At 35.7% G+C, this 21,125-nt stretch overlaps 1 protein-coding gene across 4 annotated transcripts in view; it reads left to right on the plus strand.

Moving 5' to 3' along the window:
* Positions 1–21,125, plus strand: part of LOC122032652 (uncharacterized RNA methyltransferase pc1998-like) — a 110,792-nt gene that overhangs the window by 9,540 nt on the left and 80,127 nt on the right. The window lies entirely within an intron of this gene.

Consider the following 21,125-nt stretch of genomic DNA (forward strand, 5'->3'; position numbering starts at 1 on the left):
CTTATATCGACACTGATATTGAATAGCGTTACTTCTAGCTCCATGATCATAATCTTGAGTTGCATGTGTGTAATCTATCTTACATGTCCATGGCTCCGGTGCTAGAGAAGGGGGAACATAATTTTTACTACTAAATGCATTACCACTGTCGTCACTTCCATGAGTACTTGCACTGCTATTAACATCACTATCCTCATTTCGAACTTCTTGTCGGACCACAGTATCAGAAGGTGATGAAGTTTCATCACTGTCATTATGTTCTTGCTCATCAATTGCATCGAGTGGATTTTCTCTAATGCTCAATTGACCCCTTCCCGTAAAAGCAAGAGGTTTACCTTTTTCTTTCTTTTTAGTAAAAATTGCAGGAACTTTGCCTTTGCTTTTGCGTTTATCTATGGACTTTGGTTGGATTTGAGGTTGAGATGTTTGAGAATGTCTAGACCGAGATCCAGAAAATCGAAATTCTTAATCAAATGCTTCATCATTATCTTCTTCCTCACATATATCTCCTCTAGCTTGTATTTTTTCAATTTCTTGAGTAAGAAATTGAGATGGTCGTGTGAGTCTCCTGCTTCATCAATTAATGGATTCTCAGCCTCAACAACGCTCCACCAATCCATCATTGGATCATTTTTAATTTGGACAAATCCAATATCAAATGGTTCTACAGACGCTCCACCAATCCATCATTGGATCATTTTCAGTTTTGATAAATCTAATATCAAATGGGTCTACATCACCAGACTCTTGTTCTTCATTCTCTTCTGTTATTGCTCTTAGTTGAAGACACATATTATAATGAACGTAGACCATCTTCTCCAAGCGACGATAAGAAAGACAATTTCGTACTTTTGTATGAATGAGGGAGAAAGTTGACCAATTTCTTTCACAACCACTTGAAGACGTTGTTTGTGAGAGAATTCGTACTGCAATCTTTTTCAAATTTGGAGTTGATCCTCTATATTGTAACCACCATTCAACTGTAAGATAAATAAGAACAAAATTAAAATAGTATTTATATTTGTTGATAATAATTAGTAATAATTTTTACTATACTTACCTGCATCCATTTTATATCTGCATGACATTGCAATAGGATCGCTAAAAGAACCATATGCCTCTCGAAATAATCGACTTTCATTAATAGTCTCAGCAATTGATTCTCCATTTGTATGCAGTCTTGATATTACATGTCTGAGAGCCACTAATAAATCATCATTTGTGCCAAGATTATAACGGTATTGATATGTCGGATTGAGATAATAACCTACAATAATTAAACATATATAATTATTAATAATAATATTAAAGATTCTTTATCATTAAAAAATACGTACAGGCCAAATGAATATATTTTTCCATTTGATTGTCCCATCTTGTAGTGATTATATCAATGTAATGTTGATACTTGGTTGGTGATTGTAGACGTCTCTTAATTTCCTCTTTTGCTTCATGAATTAGGTGGTAAACGTTGCCCATTTGGCTTCTTGTCCATATCAACTTTACGTAGAACAACGTACAATGGTTCTACTGCTATAAGAATCTCTACGATATAGCCCCAAAATCTGACAGATATAATAATTTTTTGCACCTTCTTACCTTCGGTCGTGTTAAAATATCGAGAGGCCTCCCAATCCTCAGAAGAGAACATGACCTTTAATCCAACTTTTTTCTAATTCAACAACTTTAACAGGAGAAAGTGAGTAGCAAACCTAGTCACTCCTGGTCGCAGAATCTTCCCATCAATAGATTTCCTCATTAATCCATAAACCCAATGAAAGTTATTGAGGAATTTTGTTAAAAATTGACCTTTTTTTACTACCTTCTTCATTATATCAAGCTTACCAATATCTATCATCATCAAATCGATACAGTGTGCTCTCATGGTGTCCAAAATAATGTTTGATACTGTTGCTCCTATAATTCTCCAGCCCTCTTAAAATTGGCACCATTATTTGTAATAACCTGCATTATATGTTCTGCACCTATCTCTTGAACTACACTATCAATTAAACGATATATGTAGAGTGCATCATGATAGTCTGTAGTTGCATCAATAGAATTATGAAATATCACCTTTCTATTGCAATATAGTAGAAAGTTGATCATGCTCATCCACACATCAACGTAACCCCATATAAGCTCCATTGCTTCTTGCATGATAGGATCCAAGTCTTGATCTCCTCCACTTGTTCATCTAAATATGGGTCGGCAATTTCATATGCAGTCGGAGGTTGAATACCAGGACTAGATTTTTGGATGTTGGACACCATGCTACGGTAGTATGTGTTGTTTGCTGCATTAGGGGGGAATATGATTAAATTGAAAAAATTTAGCAATACTTGTACCGATTGATTTCTTTTTTTCTTTTGAATATGCATCATCAATCCTAGTCTATTTGCTAGCTTGGTCTGGGAATGCTAATGGATCAATATCAGCAATATCGATTGCACGTCTTCGTCCCATAGAAGGAAAAAAATGACCAATACCGCCTTGTGTTGAAGGAAGATGAACACTTGCACTCCTTCTAAATGTTGATACAGTAGTTGAGCCACTTCCACTAGCACCAGAGCCACTTCTATATCGCATATTTTGCTCATAGTCATATTGAGTTCAAGAGGCGCTGAGAGCTGTTAAAAAGTCTTCATCATTTGGAACTTCACTATGACCTTCAAATTCATCATAGATTGGTTCTTTAGTGCTTCGGCTATCAACAAGTTCACGTTGTTGTTGTTGTTTATACTTTAATGCTTTTTTGCCATCAAGTTCGTCTTTTATTGCACGACAAACTTCTTGAGAAATTTTTGGACAATTAGAAACATCCGAATATCTACCAGCAAGATGTTGTTTTAGGCATGTGACTCCACCGCCGCGTCCAATTATATCGCAATGCAAACATTGTCATGAGATTGTTGTTTGGGTGTCATTGCCTATGCATTATAAAAAAAATTAAGAATAATACACATTTGCAAGTAATGATCATCATTTTATAAATATATTTATCATTGTAAATTTATAAATTAAATATATAAATTATAAAGAGCAACTTTCTAAAATTTGAAACAATCTCCTAAAAGTATTAATTCACTTTTCTCAATTTAGAATGATCAGAATTGCACAAGATTATAAGTGTTTTATTAGGAATCATAAACAACATATCTTTATCCAAATTTTTAAAATAAAAGACTTGTAATATTTCTAAACATATTACAAAAGTACAAAAATTTATATTCATAGATCCAAATTTTAAATTAATTCTAATATAAAAAACATTATCTATAATAAATATATAAATTAGCATAAAGATGTTACTTTATATATAAAAATTATATAAATAAATAAATTAATTATTATTTATAAAAATATAAAATAATAAAAAAATCAAAATATAAATTTAATTTATTAGTTTTTTTTAGAATTTTTATTTTTTTTAGAATATTAGAATATAAATCTGAATTATTATTATTTTTTAAAAAATTTTAAATTAAATTTTAAATAATAAAAGATATTATAATATATATCAGATTTCTTATAATTTTTTAAAAATTTTAAACAGATATTTTATAATTTTTTAAAATTTTTAAATACAATTTAAAACATTGAAAATTAATTTTTCAGAATATTAATTAAAATTTTAATTTTTAAATATATTTTTATATATTTTAATTTTTATTGAGAAAATTTAATTAGGATTTAGAAAAGTCTGTTTGCAATACCATAAGACCTTAGGAATTGTTATAAATTTAAATTATTTAATTTCCTTCATTTATTCACTTAGGGCACAAGCGGGCACGGGCGCTGGCAACAACGACGATCACGCCGCTCGACAGCGACGGATCGCAAGGGTCCGGCGGCGCCGGAGGCGTCCGGCGACTCCTTCGGCGCCGCCTGCGATGCATACGAGATGGGGAAATTGCACCTCTGTCGTTGCTCGTCTCGCCGCTGCTCGCCTCGCCTCGCCTCGCTGCTACTAATCGATTGCTCGCTGGTACGTTTTATAGGATTTTTGCGAGCGAAAGAAGGAATCGAATCGATTCCTTCTGTCGCACGATTTTTTCGATCGCGAGTGTCGCGCGTGCTAGCGCGCATCAACGAGCGTATCACGCGCCGAAAGCATAGCGCCACGCCTGCGCGTATCATGCGTCGAAATTTCCGCATGTCGGGTGTCGGTTTCGGTCGGGCAACGGAACGGTAAAAACCGTCCGTGCCGCCCGACACGAAACGGTATTCTAAACCTTGGTAGGGATATCATTTTCAACGAGAAGTATGTCATCTACATACAATATGAGAAAGATAACTGTGCTTCTACTAATCCTCTTGTAGGCACAAGGTTCATCTTCATTCTTGATGAAACCAAACGCTTTGATTGCATCATTAAATCGAAGATTTCAGCTTCTAGAAGCTTGCTTTAATACATAAATAGATCGTTGCAATTTACTTACCTTTCCAGCATGCTTTGGATCAATAAAATCCTCAGGTTGTGTTATGTACACATTGTCGAGTAGATTTTAGAAATACAGTTTTGGCATCTATCTATCAGATCTCATAATCATAGCAAGTTGTAATAGCAAGTACAATCCGAATAGATTTAAGCATCGCAACTGGTAAAAATGTTTCATCATAGTCTATACCATGTATCTGTTTGAATTCTTTAGCCACTAATCTACCTTTATAAGTATGCATAAGATCATCCATGTCAGTCTTTCTTTTAAAGACCCACTTACACCCAATGAGTTTGATCCCTTCAAGTGGATCAACCAAAGTCTATACTTGGTTAGTGTACATGGATTCAATTTCGGATCTCATGACCTCTAGCCATTTCTCAGAATCTGGGCCTTGTAAGAAGATGTAGGCTCGTTGAGACCAACAAACAGTACATCACCATGGTCACAAGAAAAAAGAATATCTCTTAGATTGATGACGGATTCTATCAAATTTGTGTAGAGCTTGTGCTACTTGAACAGGTTGTTGCTCCACAACTTTTTGCGGTGTAACAAAATCATGATCCACAACATCTTGTGGTATTTGTTCAATTTCCATCAAGGCTTCGGTGCTAGATTGTGTATCTTGAATTTCTTCAAGATCGACTTTACTCTCGCTAATTTTTCTAAAAATAAACTCCCTTTCTAGAAAGACACCATCTCTGGCAATAAACACTTTGCCTTGTATGGAATTATAAAAGTGATATCCCTTTGTTTCTTTGGGATATCCTACAAAATAACTCTTGTCTGATTTGAGTCCTAGCTTATTTGAGACTTAGCTTATCTGAGACTTGTCATCGAATATAAACCTCACATCCCCAAATCTTCATGAAAGACATCTTGGGACTCTTCCCAGTCCATATCGTATATGGTGTTATTATGACGGCTTTAGATAGAACGCGATTAATTGTGAAAGCGGCCGTCTCTAGAGCATGTCCCGCAGAAGGAAGTAGGAAGATCTGTTTGACTTATCATCGATCGTACCATATCTACTAAAGTACGATATCTCCTTTCTGATATACCATTCTATTGTGGTGTTCTATGTAGAGTAAGTTGAGATATGATCCCACACTCAACGAGATGGTCATGAAATTCTTGACTAAGGTATTCCCCACCTCGATCTGATCGAAGCATCTTAATATGCTTACCAAGTTGGTTTTGTACTTCATTATTGAATTTTAAACTTTTTAAAGAATTCCGACTTGTATCTCATCATATATACGTAGCCGTACTTACTGAAATCATCAGTAAAAGTAATGAAGTAATGATAGTCTCCTCTAGCTGTTATTCAGTATGTATGAGTTCTAATAAGTCATTAGCTCTTTCACTGTGTCCACTAAATGGAGTCTTTGTCATCTTGCCTTGAAGACAAGATTCACATATCTCATATGATTCAAAATCAAATGAGTCCAAAAGTGTATTTTTATGAAGTTGGGATATGCGACTCTCATTTATATGACCTAAGCGACAATGCCAGAGATATGTTTGGTTCAAATCATTAGCCTTGAACCATTTGATATTTATGTTATAGATTGGGTTGTCAAAGTCTAGAACAGAGTCCATTCATAAGATGTACATTATAATAGAACATTTCATTGAAATAAACAGAACAACATTTGTCCTTTATTATAAATGAGAAACCTTTCTTGGCCAAACAAGAAATAAAGATCATGTTCTTAGTTAAGGCAGACACATAACAACACTTTTCAAGTTCTAAAATAAACCTAGTGGGTAAAGATAAGGAATATGTTCCTATAGTTATAGCAGCAACTCTTGCGCCATTGCATATTCGTAGGTCCACTTCGCCCTTTGTCAATGTTTGACTATTTCTCAGCCCCTCCCTGTACATTAGTACAAATGTGAGATGCACACCCAGTATCTAATACCTATGAAGAAGAAATAGATAGATTGACCTTTATAATATATATACCTGAGGCTGAAGTCTCACTTCGCTTCCTTTTCAGTTTCTCTAGGTACAACTTGCAGTTCCTCTAACAGTGTTCAGTCTCACCACAGTGGAAGCAGGTTTCTTCCTTAACAACCTCACCTTTGGGTTTCAATACATGAGTCTTGTCTTTGCCTTACCTTTACCTTTGTGCTTCCATTTGCCTTTGCCCTTTGGCACCATTAAAATGGTATTAGGTTTTGCTTTCTTAAGGTTGATCTCATCAGTTCTCAACATGCTCAACATCTCGCAATGGTTTGTCAATTTCATTCATATTATAGTTCATGACAAATTGACTGTAGCTCTCAAGCAACGATTGCAGAATAAGGTGCCAATTCTTGGCCTAGTAGAAATCCCAACCTTTGTAGATTCTCCACATACCCGATTATTTTGAGCACATAAGGCCTACGGGACTTCCTTCTTGCATTTTGTATTGAAATAGAGCCTTAGAGATCACAAATCTCTTATGCCTTGCCTGTCCTTGATATAGTTGTCTAGGATGTTCAACCATATCATAAGCATCCATATTCTCATATTGCTTCTAAAGCTCAGAGTTCATGGTGACAAACATAAGACATGATACATCTAATGCATCATTTTGATGCTTCTTATAAGCATCCTTATCAGCTCTAATGACAGTAGTGGGGGGTGGTTCATGAATGGACTGTTTTAGGACATATAGTTTTCTCTCATGCTTGAGAACTATTCTCAAGTTTTGATACTAGTTTAGGAAATTAGTTCCATTGAGCTTGTCCTTATCAAGAACAGATCGCAGAGAGAGTGTATTTGACATACTAGACAACATGGTGATCTACAACAACAAAATGCAGAAATAAGTATTATATTTAGATCATTTAATTAAGACTTTAATTAAATGATTTTCCCACTGAATTTGAAAGCTTTGGTAGAGCAAGTCATGGATGTGGTTTTATCCACACTACTAGCTCCAAAATCAATTGCGATGTCATTCATGTGGGACAAGATCCATATTATACTTTATCTTGAGTTAGCTTTGACTAATCGCCTAAGACTTAGTATAATTTAGATAGGCAACATGTATCAATTACATCCTATGTAACTCTTGACTCATCTGGTGAACAAGACTATTTGTTCACTTGCCCATCTTATGAAATCTACATAATTGAATTACATCGTATGAAATATGCCTCTAAGTTCTCAATCCAATTAAGGTAATTTAGTTAAGTCATACCCAAAGTCCAATAATCAAACATCACAATTGTCCTGTCGCTCTTAACCAAGATAAAACGAGTCACTTTACTTTGGCAAACCTGACTACAAATGATCGAGGTAGTAGTGAGTACAAAACTTTGGTAGGCATATGAAAAGGACCTAATTATGATAATTATACATGAATCACATACATTCATGGTATATTATGGCATACATCAACATATACGCTAATAAACGTGACATGGTTATGACTTCATCAACTACGATCTTCTCATGGCTTGAGAAGATCAGAAGGTCAATCTAGGTTACAGCATCTTCTCTAAGTGCCGTGTGTTGTTGTCCTTCTCTCTTTTTCGCCATCGTCTAGTAGATTGGTTTTTCATTTAATTTGTACATTACAAAATCTAAAGAAACTTCGAGTTACATTCGAGGATAGTCTAAATTTACAACAAGAATGAAAAAGGAAAGACACAACACGCAGGCCGTATTATCAATTACAACACACACATCTAATCATATCAGGGTTAAGGGTTATAATCATGCACCATGTCATATAACATTTACAATATCTTTATGAAAAAAAATCTACTATGATTTCAACAAAGACTTATGAGCCGCAATGTCATAGCAGTCCTGCTAATCGGTTAGCGGGCGGGGGTTAAGGGGGTAACGCCTCTTGTGGAAAAATTATTTCACATACTCATTGTATGAATTGTTGCCGTACTTGAGACCCTGCTACCCACAAAACCTTTGGTCGAAATCTTGCTGTTCACAACAATGTTGGTCGAGACCTTGCTGTTCACAATAATTTCTAGGCCGAGATCGAAATCTAACTCATAATCATGCAAATCATAGTAAATATCTCATGTAATTTCTATATCACATATAAAAATCTAACTACAACTTAGTATATGCCTTCGCAAATGTCTCTGATACTACTGTAAGGATCTAGTGTGCTAAACACGCGAAAAGTATAGTGGAAAACAAACTAGATCCTCTTCAGAAGTTCCATGCGAAGGAGAAAACATGTACTAAATTTGTTAAAAGGGAGTTATACCTTTGTCGCGTGCACATTAACTCTTGATAGGTAGGATCTCAGCATGATCAAGCGTCCGTGCCTCTTTCGGTATCCATACGAACAAGCTTCCCGTCCGTCTCACGAACTCAAGAATTGGAGAAGAAAACCAACTAAGGTTGTGCTAGCAACCACAAGGAAAGTCTCGGTGGAGGAAAGAAGAAGAGAAGATCACAAATGAACACAATTTTTAATGGCCGAAAATCACCCTTTTATACTCTATGGAATACCAAAAGTCCTTTGATTTTTCATCTTCCTTTATAAATTGACTCTTAGTCATCTTTCATGAAGAGGCTTTTCATCTTCCATGAAGAGCCTTTTAACCTTCTTTTACATGATCAAATCATGTAAAAGACCTTTCCTCTTCCTTGGTGAATTCAAGTTCATCCAATGAGTTTAATTCATTAACCCTCATCAATCCAAATTGACTTCATGAGTATAATTCGAATTGAACTCAATCCAATAATTGGATCCAATTGAGTCTAACTCAATGAGTCTAATTCGGATTAGACTTAATCCAATGATCCATCATATGAACCCATCCCCAAATCAACTTGTTCTTTGTATGTGGCCCAATAAGTTCTCATAACGTTGACAATGTATCCAAATCAATATTTTAGATACATAAACAATGAGTGGCATCTAGCAAGACATCATTGCTACCTAAGTGACAAGAATATCGAGATCCGACTTAATCTTTTTGTGGCTATTATCTTGTATAACTCAATCCTTCTATCTTTGATATTTAGATTGATCAATGAGGCATAGACCGTGTTATCCTCTTATCAATCTCTTAATCTCTGAGTAGACACACTCATACAAATAAACTCAATATCTCATATTAACTCATTTGAGTATGACCATGCATTCTTGTGTCCTACTAATTAAGGGACTTACAGATATCGCTTCTGTCATATAGAAAGGATATATTTCATCTACATCACTCACATCCCTTTGCAAACCTTTGCCAAATTTAACAAGGGACTTCCTAATCGCTAGTACTAATTATTCATTTTTTACCATTGTTCAGTATGATGTTTGTGACACTAGAATTTGCATTGTATTACAACTTGTTGTCAACCAATTGCATATTTAGCTGACCATTATCATCTCATCCAACTTATGTGAAGGAATTAGTAGTACACTATCTCTAGGGTGCAAATTATCATTTTCTCAAACCATTGAAATTTAAAGTTTCTATTGGAGTAATGCCTCTTTACAACCAAAATAACATTGGATGAGCATGTTATTAAATTATGAGTTCTCCATTGAGTATCATTATTTACCAAAACATAGTTGCTAATGCTTTTCTAGGAAATTTTGTTGGATTATGTGCCGGTGGGGTAGAGGGTGGTGATTATCACCTTCGACTTGCAATGTTAGCAGTGGAAATAAAATCGAGCGTAAATGAAAAGCAAACCAAAATAATGTGGTTCACGATTCCCATAACCACTACATGCCTATTATCCATTAAGTGAATCACTCCCTAGAACACCACTATGTTTTTTCCTTCTCGGCAACAACGAAGGTGAAGAAACCCTTACAAACTAGTAAATATTAGGAAAACAATGAGGAGAAAAAGATCTCGAATGAAGCTCTTGATGAGGCAGAGTATTGACATTGTCTGCACTGGATTATCGATCTTTTTTGCAGCCCCTTTTATAGCCTTCACTTCAAACCCTATCATTTTGCTGATGTGACAACCATTAGTCAACTGGTTATCAATCATGAGTCAATTAATCAACTCTATCTTATTTAAATCCTACTCTTGAGACTTCTATTCTCAGCTATACTTAAATTGGTCACTGCAACATCTGGTTTTTGACTGGTTCTTCCATAAGTTGAGTACTTGACTATGCTAGTCTAAGTGAACATTAGTTGACTAGGTCAGTCGACTGTCAAATATTATGTTTGTTTGCTAAAGGTATGTAATATACCCATTAGTTGATCGATCCATTTCACACTACCCCAAACAAACCAACTTGTTGATTGGTCAAACCACAAACCCCGAATACACAGGGCATGATTTTCTCAACCACAAGTCTATTGGTTCCCCTTACTTCAACCACATATAAGGTTGAATATGTCTAAGTTGCTATCTACTCTTCTCCTTGTCACTCAATTGACATCTTTATGTAGTTTTCTCTCAGCCTTAAGGTATTCTATGGTCATTTTGATGCATCGAGCCCTTGTCGCATATCATCTTTCACGTTATTCATCTCCTTGGCTCTGTAATGCTTTGAAGCTCCTTGACTTGCAGTCCCTTTGATGCTCGCACCATCCCTTTTTGATCTCCACATATCTTGTCCTGCAGTTCAATGCCCATGTAACTTCGACATGACTCGAGATTTTGAACCTTTTTTTGGGGATTAAAGTATAATTTATCGATTCTGTCCAGTGAAATAGAAAAAATTGCAAACTCTAAAGGAAAAGTGAAATTTATTTATTTTTTCAAAATTTTAAATCCCCATAATCTCCCTTTATAAATTCTAAGAGACATATTCTACCACTTTATAAATTCTAAGAGACATATTCCACCATCAATGTAACAGGTTTATTACAGTTTGATCAAAGTAAACATATTCCACAATTGTATTTCTACTTATGACACTCGTCGGATCTCGACTTTTGAGTTGTGTCGAAGTTTTGATTTATGACTAGGATGATAGGTTTTCGATAAAGTATTATGCTTTGCCAATACAATTTTGGTACTTTTTTGAATATAAATATATTAACTAAAAATATTTTTACTAATATTTGATTGTCGCCAATACAATTTTGGTACTTTTTTGAATATAAATATATTAACTAAAAATATTTTTACCAATATTTGATTGTCATAGATGTATTTATATTTGAGATGTTAAATGTTGAATTCACGTTTTGAAATTATCTCGTGAAATATATGATGTTTTCAAGTAAAAGTCAATTTATCATTAGTTGAAATCCACCAAATGGACATGGCAGGATCCAGCGATTGAAATACTGTTTTGTGCTACTCGGCATGGATGATTTTTATCGTTCCGCCGGGGAAGCGAAACCGACATGTTATGTGCGTGCGTCTTGAATAGCAGGGATGAGCCACCGGATGTTTTCGGTGTAGCCGGAGGCGTTGTGGGGCGTCTAAAGCATCACAGGCGCTTGAAACATTGCGGGCGCTGGAGGCATCGCGATGTGATGTTTCTAGCGGAGCCAAAAGCATTGCGGGATGCCGGAAGTGTCGCTGGACGCTTCCGGTGCCGCCGGAGGCATCGCCAGAGCTTCTGGTGCCGCCGGATGCCTCTTGCGCCATCGGAGGTGTCCACAGGGCATCGGGAGCGTTTCTGTACAAAATTAATATTACAATTTAAATAAATCAAACAATTCCTACTTAAGTGTGATATTTTAAAGAGACTTTCATAAACCCTAATTAAATTATCTTAATAAAATATAAAAAATTAATAAATTTTATTAAATAATATTTTAAAATTGTTTTTATTGTTTTAAATTTTATTTAAAAATTCTATATTTTTTTAAAATCTATTTTTTTAAAAAATATATATTTTTTAAAAAAATTATAAAAATTCTAATAAATTAAATTTATATTCTGTTATATTTTTTTAATTAGTATTTTTTTTATTTTAATGTTTAATTGATATTCTATTTGTTTTACTATTTTAAATATATATTATTTAAATTATTAAATAAATAAATAATTAATTTATATAATACTTATATAAAATAATATTTTATATTAATTTATATAATTGTGGTTATTTAATCTGAATATTGGAGAACTATAAAGGTTACCTAAATAAAATATTATTAGAACTAATGCTTCTATCTAATTACGCAATTACTTTTAGTATTAGTAAGGTATCATATTATGATATATCAATTTTAATTCGAGTTATTGATATATCAATTTTCTTTAAAAAATTATATTTAATTATTTTTCTTACAATATTAAGTTGTTTAATAATGGAACACTTATATAAAATCAATATACAACTTATTTTTAAATTATACACAATAAATATATTTATCTAATAATTATTATATATAAATAAAAAAAATACCGTAACCTTATCTGCATAGCACGATATGATACTGAAATCGTATCGTTCAGGTTTGGGACTGAAACTTCGGCACGGGTCGAGATTTTAAACCTTGCAGGATCAAGTAGGTTTAAATTGGATTTAGTTTTATTTTATTTAATTTAAAATTAAACCAAATTTATATATACTAATTTAATTTATAATAGTTTTATTTTTATTTTTTATAACAATATGTTCTCTCAATCTTAAAACAACAACCAATAATAACCAAGTCTTATCCGAGGAGGTTTATTTTTCACTACTTGTGACAAATGGAGGGGAAAAAAATAACCTTAAAATTTTTTTTTCTCTATTTATCTTGTAGATAGATGGAAGGAAAAAATTAATCACGTTAAAGAGGTAAGAGGTTTTGTTCCTCTCTATTTACCCTTATAAATAGATGAAGAGGGAAAATATTAACAGTAAAGGAGGAAAAAGAATTAATGGATCTAAGGAGTAAAAAAAATTATAAGAGAAAGGATAAGAGGAAGGAATTTGAATTAATTGAAATGAAAAAAGTAAATTAAAAAAAACGAAGGAAGTCACAACCTTGAGGAGGTTGCCGTGAGGCTGTGGCTGTTTCGCGTCTCCGAACTCATGCTAGTGCCGGTTGGTGAGTGGAATGAAAACTTCCACACGTGCTAATCGACACGACATGGCATCGTATTTATACCATAATCTCAACAACTAAATCAAGAACCACATGCTAAGATGCTCAATAAAGAAGCCATTGATACTCGTAAAAGGATAAGTGACATGTGCATATGCATTTCTTTGAATATGTGAGGATGTTATGCTTTATTATGTGTCCCCAATCACTAGACGAATTCACTTTGTTCTCGTTTTCACATTCCTCTTCATCCTTTATCTTTAGTAGTTCCAGTGATAATGGCAATACAACCTGAAGATCTTCTAGTTTTAATTGCTTCCTTGAACTATGTTTTATGTTCATGTAATTTCATTGAACTGAGAAACTGCTATGGAAATATGGCGAGTGACGTCTACAATTTATATTTATATATAAAAAAAACTAGGGACGTTACAATAATGCTGCTGGAAAATCTGCATCAGTCTTCTAATCGGTCGTACCTCATATCGAATCTTAAGCTATCTTCTCACCTTGTTCCATAGAGTCCGGGTAATAGAACATTCAAGGAAAATGTGTGCATTCAATTTGTCCACCTGTCGACATAATGCATAGCTCTTATAAGACTCATATGCAAGTCTGCCTGCTATTCGTAGCTGGAGCAAGTAGCCAAACAAAAAAATGATGTTTGGGCGATATTCCTAGTTTCCAAATCATTGATACCCAAGTTACCGCAGGTTCCTTTGGCTAGAAGAACTCATATGCATTGGCTGTCCCATTTTTCTCCACAGCAAACCATTCCAGCAACTTCATGTTTGATATTTCTTGTCATGCATAATAAGGCATTATTCCCTGCTTGTAAATCCCGAAGTCCATAACCTCCTTCTTGCTTTGAGAGGCACATCTTAGCCCAAGAGAGTGATGGGTGTTTGAAAGACCAAATGAAAGTCCAACAAATTTCATAGATTTTATCAATCACCCCACTCAGTATGGGAAGAATGGAGAGCCAATAAGAGGACTGATTTGACCAATTTTAAGCGTCGATAATGTGTGTTTCGGCCATGCATTTATCTTCTTTGTTATCACTTTTAGCAAGAGTTCATAGTTGGCAATTCGTAGCTTCTCTGTAGCAAGAGGAATACCCAAATATCAAAAAGGAAAAGAGCCCTGGTTGTGTCATCAACTCCGGCCATATACATGTTAGACTTCAAGGGATTAGCTCTCAGAGCCGCTTCATCTCCAAAATCCTCCCGACAACCCTTGTTTTCAAGACAAAGACCAAATAATCAGAGTGATAGTGGATCTTGTCTTAGTCCTTGCCGTCCACTGAAGAAACCGTGAATTCCGCCATTTAGGCTTATAGAATACAAAATTGTGGTAACACATTAACGGATCCAATCTCGGAATTGTTGGAGAAAACCAAAATCAACAAGTGTCGACATGAGGAAGTCCCAGTCCACTGTGTCAACGTCTTGCCACAAGTTAACTTTAATCATGTATCCAGGGGATATCCTTTTGCGAGCATACTTCTCGAGCAATTCCTGATGTTGTCTCCTATGGAATGCCCTGCACAAAAGCTGCTTATGCCGGATCAAGTAAGCTGCTCCTAACTGTAGCTAATCGGTCGGCCAAGATTTTGGCAATAATCTTATAGAAAACATTGCAGCAAGATATTGATTTATAATCCACAATCCTTGGGGCATAATCAACATTTGGAACTAAAGCAATCAAAGTATGATTCCATTGCTTGAAAAGTTTACCAGACCCAAAGAATTCTTTAACCACGACAATAAAATCTGGCCCGACTATTTACCATGTAGCAGTGAAGAATTTTGCACCATATCCATCACACCTCGAGGCCTTGTCCACACCTATATCAAATAGAGCATTCCTGATTTCATCCACCATGATTGGCTTGATAAGATTTGTTGCTTGGATATTGTTTAACCGCTGGCTCGGAAACAAGAAGCTGTCCATTTCTTTACATTGAGCCGATTTACCCAACAAGCCATGAAAATACTCCACAAATTCACTAGCCACCTCCCGTAAACTTGTTGTTTGTTCCCATGTTTGTTTTGTGAGTGTGACAGTAACATTTCTTTTGTTATTCCTCTTCACTAGATCATGGAAAAACCTTGTGCACTAGTCTGAGTTTCCGAGGTATACATTCTTTGCTTTTTATTGATAGAGAAGTTTTTCTACTTCTCCAAGTAGCGTGGCCTTCTTCCTTAAGTGTCCATAGTCAACGGGTACTTCCCCACCTGATAGTATGATGTGTTGGGCTGCCTCTAGTTCATCTTTTGCCAGCCTTTTCTGAAATGTGCTCGAAATGCTTCTTATCCAGCTCCCTTAACCGACCCTTGAGTCTAGTGAGTTTCGCCTTGAGGTTGAATTGGGCATGGCCTTGTACATGAGCTTCTCAAGAGTCTTTCACCACACCTTGAAACTCTCCATGTAGTGCCTATATATTGAAGAATTTAAAGGGTCGATTAGGGGCACGATCCCAGACAAGAGTATGTACTATACCATAATAGTGATCCGATAGGCATCTTGGAGCCATGAATTCTGCATAACTATCATAATCAGTCGATAACCACTGTGAGATTACTGGATCTCTATCCAATTTGCAAGACGCCACACCATTTGTCCAGGTTAAACACCCAATTGAACGAAGGTCCATAAGGTCGCAAGCTTGGACAAAAATTTGAAGATTCCTCATGTCATGATTTGTAATTTATAGCCTCCTTTTTCATGGATAGATAATATTGAGTTAAAGTCCCCCATGAGCAACCAAGGTTCCTTTATGTTCTCTTCAAGTTGGGTAAGACCCTCTCACAACGGTCTTCGAGTAATTATAGCGTGCAATTCATAAACAATAGTAACCAAGAAACCCCTCCCTGTAATTCAACACTTGATATGGCAGTGCATGAACTCGTTTATTACCATAATAGTGTCCATGTCAACATACATCCCAAAGAAGCAGTATACGTTCACGATTAGAATAGCTAAAATTATTTGCAGTACACATACCTGCGAATTTCTCTCGTCGAATTGGATCAAGGGCAATCTCATTGAGTTTAGTTTCTAGAAGTGCCAATGCTTGCAAATTTTTTTGCTTAAGGAGGTGCTGAACCGCCATGTTTAAGGGACTTATAGAAGCCCCTTACGTTCCAAGCATAGACTTATTTGTAGTACCTATACTTGCAAATTTTCGTCGTAGAATTGGATCAAGGGCGACCTCATTGAGTTTAGTTTCTAGAAATGCCAATGCTTACAAAATTTTTTGCTTGAGGAGGCGCTGAACCCTCATATGTTTAAGGGACTTATAGAAGCCCCTTATGTTCCAAGCAGCGACCTTCATTGAGCATTTGTTTGGGCTGCTCGCGTTCGCAATCACCTGCTATACTTAATATTTCCAGTTGCTCCTCTTCTTAATGCAATTGGGAAATAGTCGGTTGTCCTTCAAACTAGCCAGGATCAGTTGGGTGTTCCACCGTCATTTACTATGGCAAGTTCATTTACTGGAGCTTCTTCATTTGTTGCTTCACCGTTTGCTTGTGGAGGGGCTCTTGGACGCTATCCATACCTTGAATGACGTCTACCTCTCGCAAATTAGGAGCGTCTGCCCGCTGTAGTTCTTGCCGGTTGCGATTATGGTGTATTACCTTTGCAGTTTGCTGTCCAATGCCCAATTCTTCGACATTCCTCACAAAAATTTGGCATAACCTCATATAATATCTCCAAATCAAGCTGAGCCCCAGTCGGTAGTGTAATTGGTACCCTCTTGATTCTCTCTCCAATTACCAAGATCTCCACCAAGAAGCGAGTAAAGGTCAACCTCTCTCGAGTACACATCAACTTGTCGGTGTAAGCAGTGTGCCCACCTCACAACCAATTATGCTAAGTACCTTTGATGTCCAATGGTCCGGAGGGAGTCCATGAATCTGAACCCACGTCGGAATGAACCTTTTGTTCTCCTCGAAGAGAAAACAACTAGGTATGTGCTTTAAGAATAACGGAATTCCAAAGGCAAAGTAAGACCCTCTAAGCAATACGTTCTCCTGATCCACAACTATATCAAATCTGTAAATTACTCAGTCGCTTTTGTGCATGAAAAATTTATAAGGAACCCTCCATCTGCTATCCACCGCTTGCACTCCATCCCTCCCTGGGTGCCTTCCTGTGAAACATTCGACTAGACAATAGCTCATTGATTCCTCCATCGTTTCAATGTCGTTATAATCAAATTGTATTCTTACCCCCCATGGCCTTGTGCTGTTGTAGATGTGTTGCCTTCTTCGCCTTCCAAGTATCTTTGAAAAGACCAGCCCAGGACCTCCCATGTTCCCAAGCCCCTTCCCTACCAAGAGGACCATCTGTTGCCGGACGTTGAGCATCTCCGGCCGGCACTTAAGTTGCTCCAGCCCCTTGATTCTGATCAGCAACCTCTTCCCGATTCTGATCACCATTCGCAGCCTCCTTTGCCTTGTCAACAAGTGATTCCAACTCAGCAGTACTTTCTACAATCATAGCAACATCTTCTGCCTCTTCCTGCACATTCCCAGCTTCTTGAGGACCAAAACAAGGTGGTGATTGGGTTTGGCCTCTGCTTTCAGCAGTCTGCTGCCTCCTTGCCGTTTTGGTGCAAAAGACAAGGGTGCAAATCCTGCAAGTAGCTTGCAGCCACCAAAAACTGGAGTGACAGCTTGTTTGGTTCCTTGCACCCTCCTGCAACTGTCCCTGCACAATCACCCCCACCAAGTCCTTTGTCTTGTTGTGGACCAGCCACCTCCACCCTAGGCCAGGAAGGCCTCCGGCAATTGCTGGAAAAACTTGAAAACGAAAAAACAGTAGTTTAGCGGTCGGTTCGCATAAGGAACCCCAAGACAAAGCCTCTGTCAACGCAATGCTATTTGCACCTTCTACTCCAACTCCGGCCACCACCTTCACATGAAACCACCGCCAACTCCAGGAGAAGCACCACCACTGCTGTGTACAAGTTTCCTCACCGCCGGTGAGAGGAAAAAGAGCCTACACGGCTGCCAGAAGAGCAATCCAGCACCTCCTATCCAACTTCCAGCCACCTTCCCTCTAGGAATCCTAGAGAGAAGGAATCCTTTCACTTGTACTCTATTGCATTCATCTTTAATGCATCTTATTTGGGTAAGATCTCTGGTCTTCTTCTCTCTTGCTTTATAATTTATTGATGACAAAAATTAATAGAAATAAATATAAAGAGGATAGAAATCAATAGTAATCTCATAAAAGAAAATGAACTACTCTAAAAACTATGAGAAACTAGATGTATGATTATATGAACAAATAAATAAGTAATAGATTGATCATTTCTACTTAGCTTAGGCTCCGCACTCTGAATTAGTTGCATACTATTTATACTAAATTGACCCGACTATAAATGAAACTACCTTTACTATAGAGCTTTTGCTCTGCGATCTAAAAGGAGTTGCGTAACCTTATACTAAATTAACAAAATGATCAATGCAATATTTATATTATTAAGTTTTGACTTTGCCTTTCAAACGAGTTGCGTAATTACTTGTAGTTTAGGGCTTTGGCTTTCATCTCTGAAAGGGCTACCTGATTATTTATAGTATAGAGCTTTGGTCTGCATTGTAAAGAGCTTGCATGACAACTTATATTATATTAATAAATAACTGAATTACTTATGCCATATGACATTGGCTCCGTGCTCACAAAGGGCTCTTGTGTCTTTTGTGCATATATAGGCTTCGATCATAATATGAGATGATTTTCTTACTAGTTGAATTGTGGATCGTTCTCCCTATTATATGTGATGCATTCTGATGGATTGAGGGTTATTTATCCTATATATGTATATAAATGTGCATACACATGATGTATTTCATATTAGGTGAATTATGGATCGTCATTCCATGCATATATAATACATCTTTTTTTTGGGTGGATTGCAAGTTGTTCACCTCATGTGTATACAATTCATTTTTATCAGATGGATTTGAAGTCGTTCACATTGTATATTCATATATGATTTTGATGTACTTCGCTTTGGATGAATTGCAGGCCGTTTATCCAAATACACGATGCATCATTCTTGTGTTGTGTGGTCATTATTGGGTTCTAACGAACAATGCCAATCATGGTTATGTGTCACTTCCCTTGTTATTTTGTTGTTGATGATTTTGCATTACACTAACTATGTAAAACAAGGAATATATATTTAAAAAAATATTTTTTTGCAATACAAACAAAACCTTAATTGCATTTGCTCAGTGGTTGACCAACACAAATTTAGTTATAAGGACCAAATAAAAATGTTCGACTATACTCTACCAAGATCTAATTTTCTTTTAATTTTACAAATTATTTATCCATTAAACCTCAATCTCCTCTTACTTGGTGAATTAATATAACAACTAAATCTTATCCCATTAAGTGGGATTAGTTATATGGATCCTTATACGTCATTGGACTTTATTCCCTATTACATTATAATTTATATTTAAATAAATTTTATTTACTAACCAAATCTTTTTTCGTTTCCCTCTTCCTCATTTAATATGTACATTTGTCATAGTTTCACATCGTCTAATTAGAGTATTTATTGGTTGTCTAAGTACATGTTCGTACCATCATAAATGTGTCTCCTAGAATTTTCTTTTAATAGGTGCAACCTGACTTTCTTTTTAATATTTTTATTTATTATCTTGTCCATCTTTGTATGTCCGCACATCCACCTTAATGTCCTTATATCTGCAACTCTCATCTTCTGCTCATGTGCTTGAGTCATAGCCCAACATTCAATTACATATAACATAGTAGGTCTAATCCCCGTTTTGTAATTTTTCCTTTAAGTCTTAGAGGTACTTTATGAAACATTGACGCTCTCCTACATTTCAACCATCCTATTTATATTTTATGCAAGACATCTCACAATCTCTTCATCCTTTTACAAAAATGATTCTAAATACTTAAAACTCTCCGTTACAATAATTCATCATCTCCTATCTTAATAATTGTATCATTGTCTAATATTATTAAAATTAAATTTCATATATTCTATCTTTACTCTATTAAGTCCAAAACCTTTTACTTTTAATGTTTTCCGTCAAAATTTGAGTTTAGCATTTACTCTTTCATGTGTCTCATCTACCAAAACAATATCATTTGCAAAAGAAAAAAAATGTACCATGGTACCGCATCTTGGTGAATTAAGACTCCACCAAAATAAAATAGTGATATCTAACCCTCCTAGTACAATACAATATATTTCAATGAAATATTTGGCCTATGCATATGATCTAGAAACTATATGATATTGTCCTTTGTGGGGATTGTAACCTTGAATTGGATACAACTTATCCTCTTGTTACATTATGGGCTTAGCCAATTGCTTGTGGGCTAATGCCTTTTTGAAAAACAACTTAATTGTTGTTTACTAAATTTATACCAAGTTTTTTTTCCCATCTATTGAGATTAATCTAATTTTTGATATTATTGTCTGGTATATTGAATGTCCGACATGGTTGCTGAGTCGAAATAGATACACTAACATAGATGGTCCGGTACAAAGAATATGTTGTTGAAGGCACAAAACTAAACATACTACTAGCACTACGAAACCAACTATTCATATCATTGGAATGCACAGTAGGTGCCCATGCTGCTCATATACCACGAGGGCTCTGTTATTCTAATGTCATATTAGTCAATCGTAAACACCTTGGCCTATTCCCCAGAACAAACTACTCATTCAAGTGATATTCAAAAT

This window comes from Zingiber officinale, chromosome 11A, assembly GCF_018446385.1.
Source record: "Zingiber officinale cultivar Zhangliang chromosome 11A, Zo_v1.1, whole genome shotgun sequence".
Lineage (NCBI taxonomy): Eukaryota > Viridiplantae > Streptophyta > Magnoliopsida > Zingiberales > Zingiberaceae > Zingiber > Zingiber officinale.